General features: G+C 50.9%; 1 long non-coding RNA gene across 2 annotated transcripts; it reads right to left on the bottom strand.

Annotated features, from left to right (window-relative positions):
• Nucleotides 1–4,114: 4,114 nt before the first annotated feature.
• LOC137772104 (uncharacterized) lies at nucleotides 4,115–11,375 on the bottom strand. Of its 2 annotated transcripts, none has more exons than XR_011075458.1 (3): nucleotides 11,077–11,375; nucleotides 4,931–5,130; nucleotides 4,115–4,427 (listed from the first exon to the last, which is right to left on the bottom strand). It is a non-coding gene; the product is annotated as an uncharacterized lncRNA (long non-coding RNA). The 2 variants fall into 2 exon arrangements; XR_011075459.1 differs by having other exon boundaries at nucleotides 4,931–5,065.
• Between the last annotated feature and the right edge of the window lie 4,357 nt (nucleotides 11,376–15,732).

Raw genomic sequence — 15,732 nt, 5'->3', positions numbered from 1 at the left:
AAATACCTTCACAGCAACACCTGGATTAGTGTTTAATTAAATAACTGGGCACTAATCAAATTGACACATAAAACTAATTATCACAAATGGTATATATTTTTCCATCCTTTTACTTTCACTTTGTCTCTTTGGATTCAAAGTACACCTCTTGGAGTCAACACATATCTAGGTCCTGTCAGACCCAGTCAGACAATCTATACCTTTTCATTAAAATGCTTAATTCATCAATTTTATCAATAATTCATAAAACTACATTTGATGTAATTATTGATAAATTTGGGTTTAGGTCTGCCACTTCCTATTTGTTTTATATTGATTTCATCTGTTTCCTTGTTCATTTGTTCTTCCTTCCCTGATTTGTTTGGAATTAATAAAATATTCTAAAATATTTTATTGTGATTCCTCTATTAGTTTTATAGCTATATATCTTTGCATCTGTAGGAGTTGTTCCAGGTATTATAATGTACATCTTTGACTTACCACAATCTACTTAGAGTTAATATTGTACTGCTTCACATAAAATATAAGAATCTTGCAACAAGACAGTTCCATTTACACTTGCCATCATAGTTTTCACTGCATGTCATATATATTAATCTACATACGTAATAGACCCCTCACTACAGTGTTGTAATTTTTGCTTTAAATAGTCATATCTTCTAAAGAATTGAAGAAAAGACAAAATATGTATAGTCTTTTATATTTACCCACATATTTATCGTGTCTGATGATTTTCACTTTTCCTATAAATCTGAGTTAACATCTGGTATCATTTCCCTTCAGTCTGAAAATTTTCCTTTAACATTTTTTGTAGTGTTAAGTGTGATGGCTAATGAATTCACCTTATTTTTCTTAAAATTTATATATCTTCATTTTTGAAGATAATTTTGCTGAATATAGAATTCTAAAAAAAAAAATCAAAAAAAAATTTTTAATTCTGAGTTCACAGGGATTTTTTTCCTTTTTTTCTTTCAGCATTTTGAAGATGCTGCTCAGTTGTGTCCTGGCCTCCATCGTTGCTGAGAAGTTGGCCATCATTGTACCGTTGTTCCTCTCTAGAAGCTTTCAGTATGTTCTCTTTACCTCTGCAGTTTGACCATCTGTGCCTAGGTGTGGTTTTCTATATGCTTACTTTGCTTGGGGTTCACCGGGCTTCTAAGATCTCTAAATTGATGTCTTTCACTAAATTTGTGAAGATTTGAGCCATTATTTCTTTAAATATTTTTCTTACCCATTCTCTCTCTCTCCTTTCCTTCCTGGCCTCTAGATTCATGTTAGATTGCTCGATGTTGTCCCACAGGCCTCTGAGGTGCTCTTCATTTTTCTTTAATATTTTTCCTCTTTGCCCTTCATATAGGATAACTTCTATTGGTCTGTGTACAAGTTCACTAACTCTGTTTCCTGCCTTCTCCACTCTGCTGTAAGCCCACCCAGTAAACGTTTTGTTTCATTTTTTGTAACTTTCAGTTCTAGAATTTCCATTTGGTTCTTTTATTATATATTTTTTTTCTGCTAAGATTCCCTATCCATTAATTCATAACCCAATTGTTTTCCTTTAAGCTTTCAAACATATTATAACAGGGTTTCCCTGGTGGTGCAGTGGTTAAGAATCTGCCTGCCAATGCAGGGGACACGGGTTCGAGCCCTGGTCGGGGAAGATTCCCACATGCTGCGGAGCAACTAAGCCCGCGCACGAGCCACAACTACTGAGCCTGCATGCCACAACTACTGAAGCCTGCGCGCCTAGAGCCCGTGCTCCGCAACAAGAGAAGCCACCGCAATGAGAAGCCTGCGCACCGCAACAAAGAGTAGCCCCCGCTCTCAGCAACTAGAGAAAACCCGCATGCGGCAGCAAAGACCTAATGCAGCCAAAAATTAAATAAATGAATAAATTAATTAATTTAAGAAAACATATTATAACAGCTGCTTTAAAATCATTGTCTACTAATTGCAACATCTGGATCATCTCAGGATGGGGGTTGTGGGTTGACTGACTGCTCTTTTTAATTGAAAATGGGTCATGTTTTCCTGTTTCTTTGCACGTCTGCTGGGTTCTGATTAGATACTAGACATTATGAATGATATGTTATGGACTCCGGATTGTGTTGTATTTCTTTGAAGGGTAAATTTTATTCAAGCTGTCAGTTAACCTAGCTGGACCGAAACTCCAAACTCTGCCTCCTCTGTGGTGACATCTGAAATCTTTGCTCCGTTCCTTCAGCTTCTAGCCACCGCTTTTTTGGCAGGCTGCCTGGAATCTCCTTAACGCTTGACAGTTTAGCTTAATAACTTAAAATCAACAGAGAATATGAACAGATTTTACATGTAGGTTTGGGGGTTCACCCCCGCTACAGTTCCCTCCTTTTCAGGCCCCCCTCAGTCTTCTGGTTGCTCTGCCCTTTCCAAATTAGTGAGGCTGCAGATCCTACCACTAGATCCACATGGGTATCAGAGTATTCATCAGAAAATGGCTACAGACTCACAAATCTCCCTCCTTGCAGCTTACTTTTTTTCAAGGGTAGACACCCTTTCAGTTTTTGCCTGCTTTTAGTCATTCAAATAATTTTTTTTAAATACTTTCCCAGATTTTATAATTGTTATCTGTTGCTGGTGACTGCTTGGGGCGGGGGGGGTGGGCGGATGGGTAAGTCCCACAAAGCTATTCTTCCATTACTAGAAGCCAGAACTGTATTATCCCTTTTCACACAGTAGGAAACTGAGGCACTGAGAAATTATGTGGCTGGCCCAAAGTCTTGTGGCTAATAATCAACTTCAATACCCAAGTCTTACCACAGTCGACGGATGGGGAGCCTCTCCTGAATCTTTCTAGTTTGAAATGTCTCCATACCCCTCCCTCTTCTCACCCTACAAACAGCTTTACCCTGAATCTTGTGTGAGGGGTGGACGAAGGGCTGAATCCCACAACACTTGTCATGCATTGAATTCTGCACTTGTGTGACCCTGTCCCCATCACCACTCTGGCCTTCTCAGAAGCTTCCGGCTGCTCTCCCTGCAATGCCTCTGGCTCACTTCAATGCATTCTCCATGCAGCAGCCAGGGGGGTCTTTCTGAAACATAAATTTGAACTTGCCATCTTCTCCCTTCTTCACATGCTGGCCCTACCTAAATCCTTCCAGTGGCGCCCCACAGCTCTCAGGAACAAGACCTCGGTCCTTAAGATGGCCCAACGCCCTGCAAAGTCCAGCCCTGTCCTTGTATCCTCAGAGCTTAGCACACAGCAGGTGATTACTGAACAAATGAGCCACTTGACAGCTCTGAGTGGCACCCTCATGCCTCCTCAGTTTGTGATGCAGAGCAAATGAGCCAACTGGAGTGAAAGGTGCTCCCCAAAGCTGTAAACGTGCAACGCAAGTAAGAGCGGCCTCATCCCTGAAGTTAAAAGTGGGAGGATGGAAACGGAGGAGGCGGAGGGGCGAGGACGCGCATCTGGAGAGGCGCGGCGCTGCGGCGGCGCCCGTGGGAGCGGTGGCCGCAGTGGGAACCAGGGGCGCCCAGGCTCTCAGCGCTCCGGGCTGCCCCCGCTCGCTCGCTGGGCTTTGCTGGCTGCTCCCACCCGACAGAAAGGCCTGTTTCATGCCCAACGCTGGAATGGGTTTTGTGTCTGCCCGCAGGTTCCCCGCGACCGGAGAATCGGGGACCTGAGTTTGCTGCCCAGTGAGCATCTGAGGGTGGCAGGGACCTGGGCTCCAGGACGTTCTCTCTGGCCCCCCAGGGGTTGGGGTGAGTGAGGGGAGCGACCAAACTGAGCAGGGAGGCAGAGGGCGCTTCTGAAGTCCAACGTCCAGCGGGTCACCGGGACGATGCCGATCATTCTTGTTCTAAAGGGAAGCCCAGCAGGTTATTTACTGGAGGTGCGTTTTGTATGGGCTCTGTGCGCAGCCCCATTTATTAAGTATCTGGGTTTCTGTCTCTGGATCTGTTTCCCTACCCCTGGGTCCCCTCCTCTCTTTGCCCAGAGACACTGCGGTGTACTAATTCACTTCCCATCCCTGACACCAACCACTGCCCGGCCCAGAGCAAGATTGGAAAGGCTTGCTGAAGAGGCACATGCTCTCACTTAATGCTCACAGTACCCTCCAGCGGGTGGGGGGAGGGGACGTTTATTATTTTCATTTTCCTGATGAGGACTCTGGGGCCCAGGGAGGTCACCTGCCCAGGAGCAGGCAGCTAGAAGCAAGCAGGCGCAGAGGAACTGGATGGACACAATGAGCTTCCCACAGGAGATTCCCTGAGCTTCGTGGGCTTTCACCAGCCAGCTCCAGGGCAGAGAGCCCAGCCTGGCAGCCGGGCCCATGCCACCCCACCAACAGGTCCCCAAGCACTCCAGTGTAGGCATGGCTCTCTGTGCTTGACACCGGAGAAGCAGTAGTAGCAGCTGTTGAAGCAGCATCTGATGTTCTGAGCTCCTAGAAGGATTCAGAGACCGTGTGAGCTCCTGTCTGAGACAGAGCTTCCCAAACTTTGTCACCGCACGGCACGTGAGAAAAACGACGACATGGCATGGCATGACCCACTGAAGTAAAGTGAGGGGCTGCTTTCAGCCAGAGGCTACAGCTGGGGGAGGGACTGGCAGATGCCCCAGGAACCTGGGACCATCTGGAGGATCGGATGGAGGAGATCTCTGTCTTAGAACACCTGCGACTCATTCCTGGCACATCAGTGTGCCCTGCCCACAGATGGGAACTCTGCTCTTGGGCAGGTGGAACTGTACAACCTCTAGCCCTTCTGAGCAAGCATGCTCAGCCTCTCACAGGGAAGTCCAATGACACGGCTGGGTTTCCCCTCCTCACAGCCTGCCCCCATCTCCCTAAGCCCTCAGGCCCCCCAGGATCTGGAGCCCCCTTTCCTGCTCCAACTCTGCCCCCACTGACCTCGCAGCCCCACTTTCGGTCCAGCCCAACCATCCTACCCCTTAGGCAGGTGTAACGGTGACAAGTGTGGGCTGTGGAGTCCGGTCGCCTGCATTCAGATCCTGGCTCCACTGTCTTCCAGCTGTGTGGCTTTGTACCAGTTCCTTAATTTCTCTGTGTCTCACTTTCCTCACCTGTAAAATGGCGGAAATGACGGATCTACCGCATAGGGTCGCTGGGAGGGACTGTGGACAGACAGCTGCTGGCACAGGAAGATGCATGGTGAGTGTTAGCTCTTGTTACTATGACCCACCCCACCCCCCACAACCCACGTGGCTCAGCAGCCATACCCTCACCCAACATGAGATGCCCAGCTCGCCCCTTAGAGTCAGTTCCCAGCCTGAGTCAGTGCCCTCAGCAAGCCCATGGTGCAGGGACCCTGGCGGAGTCTCACTGGCTACACCAAGTTGGCGCCGAGAACGGCTGGGGTTTGGCCTGGACATTTAAGAGCCGAGGACTAAGCAATGCCCACGTGACCTGCTGTGTCCACTTTGTCCATCAGAACAACAACGTCAGGCCACTGGCAATGGGACCAGCCTCTGAAGTGGTCATCTGAACACCCTAGGAAACAGTCTATCCCCTTCCTTTACCTTCCGTCACTGAACTTGGCCTGGGCAGAAGGATTTCTGTGCCACCATGGAACAATCTTCCACCCCAGTAAGTCCCTTCTGGCATCCAACTACAATCCCTCCTGCTGTCGTTAGCTCACTCATTGAGCTCCGGCCTGAAGGGTGATGAGGGCTGGATCCTCACTCTCCTCCCTGCCCTGGGCCCAGGGAAGGTTGTCTTAAAGCTGAGGAGACAGGAGGTGTTCTTGAACGTCAGAGTGAACACAGAGGAGAGGGCAGTTCGGGGACTCAAGGGTCAGCTGGGGAAAGTACCTGCCCAGCACAGGTGTAAGCTCAAGTAAGCCGCATCCCCGGTTTGCCCAATCGCCTTTCTGAGGGAACCAGACTGTGGTTCCTCATTCCCACCACAGGGTGTCTCCACACCCCGGCTCAACCAGCCACCCAGGCCCCGGCTCCCTTTGACACAGCCCTTCGTGGGTCTGTCCTCAATCCTTCCCCTACTATTTAGCGTGTTTCCTCCTGTTTTGCCTTCTGGGGAGACAGACCCTGACTGTTGGCAAGTGCAAGGCCTGTCACTACCCACACCCCCGCCTCATTGGGTTAAGCTGAGTGGCCTGGAGCAGGAGTCTCCTTCCTTGTGGACCCACACGCTGTGGTCCCCTGGGTGGTGTATGAACTCCTCGAGGGTGAGGAGCTTTTAGGAAATCCTGCCCCCTCCCACAGAGGGCCTTGACCGGCCTACAGAGAGGCTCGTGCCATCTTCTGTGGAGACCCTTCCGCAGTCTGGCAGGGTAACTGGTGACCTAGGTATTGCTTCCTAACCTCCACAACCCACCTTCTCATGAACTTCTCCCTGTGATGGTAATTAGAAGTGGCATAATGATCTCCTTTTGAAACATTAAATGGAGCTATGTAGGTGAAAAACATTTTGAAAGCTCTTTATTAAAATATAAATGTTGGTTGCCAAAGATAGGGTAACTGAGGCCCCACAAGGTTAAATGAATTTCTGGAAGCCACACAGCAAGTCGGTGGTGGCCTGAGGGGAGGAGTCCTGGCCTCCTGATCCCAACCTAGATTCTTTCAAGACATCACACTTGGCTTTGGAATGGGCTTCTCTGTGTGACCCTAGTCCAAGGGGGTGAAAGGGCAGCAGAACAGAGATCCTGGGGGAGAGAAAGGAAGCCAGGGATGAAGGGGTTAAGGGGGCTTGGAGCCAGGATGGCTGAAGGCTATTCACAGACCAGTGGAAGAGGAGGAGACCAGGGAAGGGTCTGGCTTTGATTAGGTCCCAAAGCCATCTGCAGGGTCAGACTGGAGATTGGTTGGGCTTATGGGGGGCAGATGGCATGAATTATAGGGGCTTTAATGGGGCAGCAGGGCTTTACCCACAGTGCCTTTGGAAGGTGTTGGTGCGGGGCCTCTTCCCTAGCAGCCTGGCCCAATTACATCAGCTCCAGCCACTGCTGTGCTTCCTGCCCCCCTCTCCACACGCCCCACCAAACCCACCCCCTGAGGAGTCTTGGAAGATGTGCCATCACCCAAAGGAGAAAGACCCTCCGCTTCCTCTATAGAAGCCACATCAGGATGTGGTACCAGCCTGGAGCCACTGTAGGATGGGTTTCACAAATCATTAGCTTGCCCCCAAGCTAACTGCAGGCCCTTGGATAGTCATCAAACCACGTCCTTGATGGGGAGGGGCTGGAAGACCATCCTGTCCAACGGCTTCCACAGAGGCCCACCCCGCTACCACCTCGGTGCTGAACTTGAACCCGAGGGTCCCAGCTCACGAACCAGTACCTTTTCATGACCACACTCCATCACACAGCCTCTCTGGGTCTGTTTCCTCACCTGACCTAAGAGTATTTATTTGGCCTCCCTCACAGCTGAAATGGAATGAAACATTGGCTACAAAAGTCTTTGAAAAGTTAAATCCACCAGGCAAATGATTGCAACATTATTGCAGTTTGGTGAACAGCGCTGGGAAGCCCGGGGAGTTCCCTGGGGGCAGACTAGCTGGCCACTCTACTCTGTGGGGAGCCCAGCTGACGCCGCCTGAGTCTGGCAGTCCCTCTGCAGTGCAGCTCTGCTCAGGGAAAGCAAGAAGCACTCAGCCCAAGCAAACATCATTAAGAGGACAGACTATTCTGCAAAAAACCAAACAGACAAACAAAAAACCAGACAGAAAACACCTTTCTTCCTGCATCCCAAAGCCAAACAGAGATGGTTTCTCAATCATCCCCTAGGGAATTATCCCACCCTGGGGGTCACATTATTCCCAGATGAGGTGGGGGAGAGATGGAAGGTTGACAACCAATTCTCCCCACACTTTGGATGCAATCTTGGCCAGAAAACAACCCGAGCAACGTCTGTCAGCCTAAACGACACACCTCTGACACGGCAATTCCTCTTCTAGAAAGGTACCCCTCAGTTATATTTGCACAGACGTGTATGTATAAGGCTGTCCACTGCAGTTTTGTTCATGATAACTAAAAACTAAAAAGAACTTAAGTGTCTATCACTAGAGGGTGGGGTAAATAAATTATGGTACATCTATGCTATACAATACCAGCCAAAGAATGAAGTAGATATGTGTGTATATAAAGAAATATATGTGCATGTAAATGAAGTAGATTTATATGAAGATCTCCAAGATATATTAAGAACAAGTCATATAGGGCAATATAAATATGAATATAAAACATTAAAAATAAAATTTTTAAATTAAAAAATAAAAGAGCAAGCCATATATGGAAGAGTGGGTATCATATGTTCCTGCTGATGGCAAAAAAAAAAAAAAAAAGAAGTAAATGCATTTAAGCATAGAAAATTTCTGAATGATACACAAAAAGCTGTTAACTGTAGTTTAAGAGGCCATTTAAGAGGCAGGTAGTCTGCATAAATGGGGACTTGCTTTTCAGTATATTCCTATTTTAGCATTTATATATGTGCTAATTTTTTCAGTTAAATGAAGGGGAGGAAAAGAGTCTAGAAAAATAAGTGCTTGGGCTCAGTCCCATTTCTCAACTCCATTCGCCTTCCAACTTCCAAAGTCTTACCCCTGCTTCCTTCCCACCCAGCTCTGACCCACTCCAGCCTCCAAGCGTGTCTGCGCTAGAGCCACTGCCCCCGGGGTGGCTACTCTTCATTCTGTGAGGACCAAGGCCTCCCTTTCATGCCCAGCTGCAAGGAAGCACACAAGGGCCTCAAATGCTTGGAGGAGGGAAATTGCCCCAGATGGGAGCCCTGTGCGCAAGCCAAGGGGCTTGGTTTCCTATTAAGTGTGTGGAAGGAGTGGCAGTTAAACACCAAGCTTCAAAGAGTCTAGGATTCTCAAAACTTGCTTTTGGGGAATATGCAGCTTTTATTGGAGGTGTCAGGCATTAATGAGAGTTCTGGATCTTTCCCAGCCTGAAGAGCACTCCTCTCCCTCTCTTCTCCTTCCCCACTCCTTCCAGCAACCAGGTAGCCCCCCTTTGATGAATCAAGAGAGGCTCAGAGTTCAAGGAGTATTCCTGTCCCACTGCTTAGCCCACTTCTTCCCCCCTTCACTTCTATAAGAAGGTGTGGAAGCTGAGAGGACCCAAGAGGAGGGGAGTGGGAACCCAAGGGAAGGGCAGGGAGCAGGTTCAGACAGAGGCAAAGAAGGGCAGGCTTGCTCACCTGCTCCTTTGGAAAAGGTTTCATGGCTGATGATTAGGAATTCCGGGGCCTGCCCTTTGCCAGCTGGGATGAACCCTCAGCAAACAATTGCTCCTCTGGGCAGCGGTCAGGCTCTTAGCTCTCTGTCTCTTCAATTTCCCATCCTTCTGGTAAAAGTCCCTCCTTTCAAGGTCCCTGGACCAGTGTCCCTACTCTTTCCCTCCCCACAGAAAGTCCCCTTATTTATGGCCTCGAGCTTGGCCAGATGCTCATGGAGCCTCTGTTCTTGGCAGCAGTGGTTAGTTCAGGAGAGCAACGGTGGGCTCCCTGACTCCACTTGGCCTCCCACTGGCTGAGTGTCCTCATTAGCCAAGAAGCAAGCATGCCTGCAGTCATGGGGAGCACTCATGTTTCCCCAGAGCCAACACAGCCTGGTCTCTTCCTGGGAAGGGCTATTTCTCTTCATCTGACTTTGACCCTGCCCTTTATAGAACAATAACCCCAGCATTAATGCATCTAAGAAAGCATCACTCATTCCTGAGTTTGGCTCACAGTAGACATATCACCACATCAGTTGTTAAGTGTTCTCAGCGTCTGGAATGACTCCAATTAGATTTGTCCTAATTCCTAACACCCCCTTGATGAAAGGGGGAGAGGCCACCAAATAGCTCATTCCGCCATAATAAGAATTATCATCAAGAAGTGTCCATCCAAGTAGATCCTGTCTCTGACAAGGGTGTGGAGAGGATGCTGGTCTCCTGATGTCACCGTCAGAATGACACGGGGGGGAAGCGTGTCCAAACATCCCTGATTCTCTGGGTTGACATTAGTGGACCTGACCCTTTACAGTTTACCAAGCATGATAACACACAGTATGTCTTCTAATCCAACTCCTGGGAGGCTGATAGCATCATACAGTTAAGGAAACTGAAGTTCAGAGGCTCACCCAAGGTCATACAATCTGTAAAAGGCCGAGTCATACCTAGCACACAGGTTCCCTGACCCTCCTGCTTTCTCCACTGTACATTTTTTTTTAATTTTATATTTCCACCTAGAAGCCAAGACTGGTGCCCAGACTGCCGCTATGCCAGGGAAGAGCAACAAAACCACCTCCCTCTTCCCGAGACAGGGCTAGACGCTGGGTGTCCTGAAGGTGCAGAGAGACCAATGCCAGAATATCTGATCCTCACAGACGTGGAAAGAAAACATGTCATGAACACAGACAGCCCATTGCATCATCCAGAAGGGAGAGAGAGAAGAGGAAAGGGAAAAAAGGAAGGTGGGAGGGAGGGAGGGAGGGGAGAGAGGTCAGTAAACAATCCTCCAAGGACTTCTGGGAAATCACATGCACATGAACACACAACACACACACGCACACCCTGCACATCTGTATGAGGGTGTAATGGAAGGAGCACAACTTCGGAGCCAGGGGGACCTGGTCAGTTTTCCAGCTCTAACATCGCTGGCTGTGGGTCTGTAAGTAAATCACCAGATCTCTCTAAAAGTCTCTGTTTTTCCATCTGCAAAATGCAGGAATTTATACCCATCCAAAGACGGCAAAAAGCTCCAGAAAAATGTTGAGCCCGAGGCTAGAAGTGAGGGTAATAGGGGACTTGGAGCAGAGAGAGTCAGGGAGGCCGGAATGGGAAGGCATTTGAGAAACTCAGATAAGGATCGAAGAGGTCATATTGAAGGAACCACACTCTAGAATTCACAAACCCCAGAAGAAAGTTCAAATTCTTTTCTCCTTATGATTTGATACCAAGCCCAGCTCCCCTCCCTCTTCGGAACCCTTTCCATCCATCCCACCCTCACGCGTCCTCCAGACTTGGCGGGAGACGCTCCCAACTGCCTGCCCTCGGCCATGCTTCCTCCTCACCTGCCCCCCACTCCTGGGCCAGAACAAAAGCCAACCCACGTGCAAACCCGAGGCTCACCTGGGCCTCCTGGCCACAGCTGGCCTCTCTGCAACACACTGCCCTGCTACAGCAGCCACCAAGACGAAGAAGGCTCACAGGCAGGGAAGCTAATGGCAGGACTCGGAGGAGCCAATCTGGAACAAAGATTTGAAAAAGGTCCACGTGGGGAAAGGGCCAGGCCCGCTGCCTTCACGTTATGGGCTTACACAAAGGGCAAGGGCAAGACTGAGAGTCAGATACTGAGGTTATTGAGCAGATATGCCTGGCTACGCCCAGAGCCACGTTCAAAGACAAAGGGAGAGGGAGGTGGTGTCTGAGGCCAGGAAGGCAACAAGGGCCAGAGAGAGAAGCTTGGCATCGATGAGATGGATGGTCTGCAGCCACAGGCCTCCTTGGACATCAACCCAATGGCCTGAGTCAGCAACCCAAGCCGGAGGCGTTGGTTGAGATCATGACCCAACTCCCAGGACTGCTGCAGCTTGAAAGGGGCTTTGAGATGCTGGGATAAAAGGCACTGGGTTGAGTAAAAAGCACAATGCGAGTTGTCCTGGGAGTGGGAGACCTGGCCCTGGGCCTTCCCCAGCCCCTGTGCTGAGTCACTTCCTCCATCCTGGCTGGATTTCGCCTCTGTAATCCAGAGACACCAAACTCCCCTTTCAGGACAGCTCGGGGAGGGAGGAAGGGGGGGATGGGGTGTTCCCAGAGAGTGTGTGCAGCACACGGGCCAGGCGTGAACCTCAGTTCACTGGGAGGGGAGGGAGGTGCTCTGGCCTTGACGCTAGTGGGGATGCCACCACGCATTTACAGCTTCGTGACTCCCTCTGAACGTGGTGGGGAGAGTGAGGTGAATCACTGATGAGCATCCTTTTGTCACACTTGAAGAAACCGAGGAACAAAGAGCTGGAGAGGTTTCTCAAGGTCTCAGGGCACAGCTGAGGAGAGAGCAGATCTGAAGCCTTCTGGCCCCTAGCGTCCTCCCCCGAGAGGGCAGCCAGACCCCAGTTACTCATTCTTTTACATTTGAGGCTCTCCTAGGAGCTTCCCAGCCCTGTGCTTTGAATTGCCGGCGCTGTGATAGAGGCACCGCATGGGCATGGCCTTAAGGAATGTCTTCTCCTGCTCAACCAGTACCTCTACAGTGCCTGGAAAATCACTGGATACTTCAGGGTTAAGAAAAAGAACAGGAGATTGAGCAAGAGAGTGAGGTCTTCTGGAAGGTCAGAGTGGAGAGGCGAGGGCTGCCAAGGGAAGCGTTCCGGTGTTGGCCTCTGCCAGTGGATTAGAACCACCAAGTCCTCCCAGAAAGGCTCCTCCTGCTGGTCTCCAGTTGGCCTCCATGAGAGGGAGCTCCCCAAACCTCCTTTACCTGGCGGACCTCAAAGCATCCCCCTCCCAAGGGGCTAGGGTTCCCATTCAGCATTCCAATGGGCAGACAACGGTTAAACTGGCCCCAGCCTGGCCACTCATGGGCCCCAGACAAACAAGCCACGGTTCCTGCCCTCAGAGTCAAGAACACGTGCAGCCACCCAGACTGAAAGGGACGTGAGCCGGGATGCAGGACGGTCCAGGCAACGTGCTGTGGGGACTGGAGGTGGAAGGGGAGGTCTGGTCAATTCAAAGCACAGAGGTTGGGGGCTTCCCTGGTGGCACAGTGGTTGACAATCTGCCTGCCAATGCAGGGGACACGGGTTCGAGCCCTGGTCTGGGAAGATCCCACATGCCACGGAGCAACTGGGCCCGTGGGCCACAACTACTGAGCCTGCACGTCTGGAGCCTGTGCTCCGCAACAAGAGAGGCCACGACAGTGAGAGGCCTGCGCACCGCGATGAAGAGTGGCCCCGGCTTGCCGCAACTGGAGAAAGCCCTCGCACAGAAACGAAGACCCAACACAGCCAAAAATAAATAAATAATTAAAAATGAATTAAAAAAGAAAAAAGGCACAGAGGCTGCTCACCTGTACTTGGGAATCAAGACCTTCCCCTGTCCATTGGTCAGGCATCTCCCCCCAGTTCAGGGTCCATCCCTTGAACTAGCCAGACCTGGCTAAGCTCAAATGAAGCAGGTGCTTCCCCTGGGAGCTTTCTCATGCCTGGAAACCTGAAAAGTATTGATAAGAGTGGTAATAGTACCAGCACAGACACGAAGGCTTGGACCAGCCCAGCCCAGAGCAGACACTCCTGGAATACTGGCTGCTTTACTCCTGTTGCTTTCAAATCCACGTTTATTAGAAAGTGACGGGAAGCACCGTGTGAACTGTGGAGAACTCCCCAGAAGCAAAGGTGGTTACAACCCGGAACCACAGAGTGAGGGCGACCGTGTCAGGCCTTCAAGGGAGGGCTTCAATGCACTGGGTTGTTGGCGGTGGTTTGGGTGGAGTCTGGCCGGAGGCAGGGGACTTCCTGAAATGACCTCTCTGGTTCCTTCTCATCTAGGGTAGATCTGAAGGCCCAGGGAGGGCGCAGAGCAGAACAGAGCTGGTGTGTGAGGAGCCAACGACGGGTTTGTTTTTCCTATTTCTCTGGGCGCGGGGCTCTCGCCTCCTGGCACTGGTCCTTCCTGGGGCCCCAGCTCCAGCTTGTTAGTTTTAACTGGAACAATTTCCTTTGAACTCAGCTTGAATTAGCATCACCATGGCGATGGATCAGAGTTTTCACAAGTCGACCTGGTCTTCACCCCTTAAGCAATTAGTTTGAAGGAGAAAAGCAGAAGGAAGAGGAGGAAGAAGAGGAGGGGACGGTGGGGGGAACAAACAGGCAGGAAGGGAAGGGGAGAGGAGGAGGAGGGGGACGTACTGGAGCGGGGGAGGGGGGAAGAGGGGGAAGATGGAGGAGGGGCCGGAAGAGGTGGAGGAGGAGGAAGAAGGCACGGAGGTGCAGGAGGGGCGTCCTGACCTGCCAGCTCAGCCACGCCCCCGGGGACACCCCCTAGAGCTTTTGCCTTCGCAACGGAGCACCAGACCTTCCACAGGTCGCCCAGGAGGAAAGGGGCACTGTTCCACTTTCTCAGGGGAGACCCAGCAGCCCAACCCCACGAGTGGTCACCCCCAGGCAGCCAGCCCACCTTTAGTCCCTTCCTCCAGCAGGGACCAGGCTGGTAAGAGCCAAGAACAGGGTCTTGGAGCCTGAGAACTGAGGAAGGGTCACATATCCCCTACTTATTTGCCCCATGACCTTGGGCAAGCCACCAGCCCATGTGAATGGCAGTGAGAGGGAGGGTCAAGTGACAGGGCTGCCCTGGCTCGGACTCCACGGTGGGCTCCGTGGGGGTCACTGCTTGCCTGCTTGTCGGCTCTCACTTATCTGGGAGCTTCTGGCCAGGCGCTGACTAGCTCTTAGTCATTGCTGAGTTCCCAAGACTAACACAGGGCCTGATACACACCGGGCCGGCAGTATTTTTCAAATGAATTAACAAATGAATGAACTATTGCTATTTTTTTTTAATGGATGGTAAGAGTAGGGAAAGGGGAATAGAGAATCAGAATCCTCCAGAATTTGATGGAGTAGAGGATCTCTCTTTCTTCAAGACTCTTGTCTGTCCACACCTCGTCCAGGAAGCCCTCAGGGACTTGCCCTCCTCCCTCCACCCCACCCCACCCCAGGCTCCTCACCCACTGGGGCCTCTGCCGTCATCTCCATCACCAGGCTGTGTAGTCACTGATTCACTCATCTCTCTCCGCAGCTCTGGTCCGGTGCCCCTACAACAAGGACTATGTCTCATTCCCCAGCTCCTTGCACTCTCCAAGCACGGAGTGGATGCTCTAGAAATGTGTGTGAATGCAGGAACCTGAGTATTTGTGGAATGCCCGCACCATCCTTCGGCTGTGTCCGGCGCTGGGCCAGGCGTCGGGCTTTCAGTAAAGGCAGTCCCTGGGGAAAACAATGTGTGAACAGAGGACTGGCAATGAGGAAGGCCAAGTGGAAAACACGGGCGGGAGAGGATGGGCTCACGAGGCAGGAGGCCTCATGACGTCTGCTCTACAAAGAGCTAAGGAGGAAAGGTGTTTCCTAGGCCCCCCACGGCACAGAGCATTTCAAGAAAGAGAAAAACAGTTTTTTCTCAAAGGGAGTCAGACAGTGGAGGGACAGGCTCGCGGGCGGGAGGGAGTTGATGCATCGCGCCAAAAGCTACGTGAGACCTTCTGAACTGACCTGAGGAAGGACCAGGCGTGGAGTCTACAGCTGGAATTTATGTATCACCTCCGGCCAGGGGGGCGCCTCAAGCGTGCTCACCGCCCCTGCTTCTGTGTCTCTGTCTCCCCTGATTGCACCAAGCCTCACCCAGCAGCATGAGGCACCCAGGAGCTCTGCAGGCTCAGCACCAGCACCGCGGCTTCTTAGCTGGCTGACGTCAAATTAGGTGTTAGTAAGGTGCCTGGCTTCTCAAAGTTCCTGCAGAATGGGGATGATGACAGACCCCGGGCCACGTGTGGTTGTCATGAGGATTAAATGAGCAGCTGCTTGCGAAGCCCTCAGCACGATGCCCGATGCCCGGTGTGGTGCGAAGGCTCGGTCAGCTTGGCTACCAACTCCTGCATCCTTTTTGAGGCCTGTTTTTCCCACGTGTAAAGTGGAGGTAAAACCCTCTCTGGGCACCTTCATTTCATCCAACCCTCTGCCCCCAGACACAAATACCCTTTCTCTTCAGAAGCTCTCCATTTTGGCGATGTGGCAATTT

Source organism: Eschrichtius robustus, chromosome 11, assembly GCF_028021215.1.
Source record: "Eschrichtius robustus isolate mEscRob2 chromosome 11, mEscRob2.pri, whole genome shotgun sequence".
Lineage (NCBI taxonomy): Eukaryota > Metazoa > Chordata > Mammalia > Artiodactyla > Eschrichtiidae > Eschrichtius > Eschrichtius robustus.
Note: the sequence above shows the minus strand (reverse complement) of the source record. Positions and strands in the feature narration are given on the sequence as shown.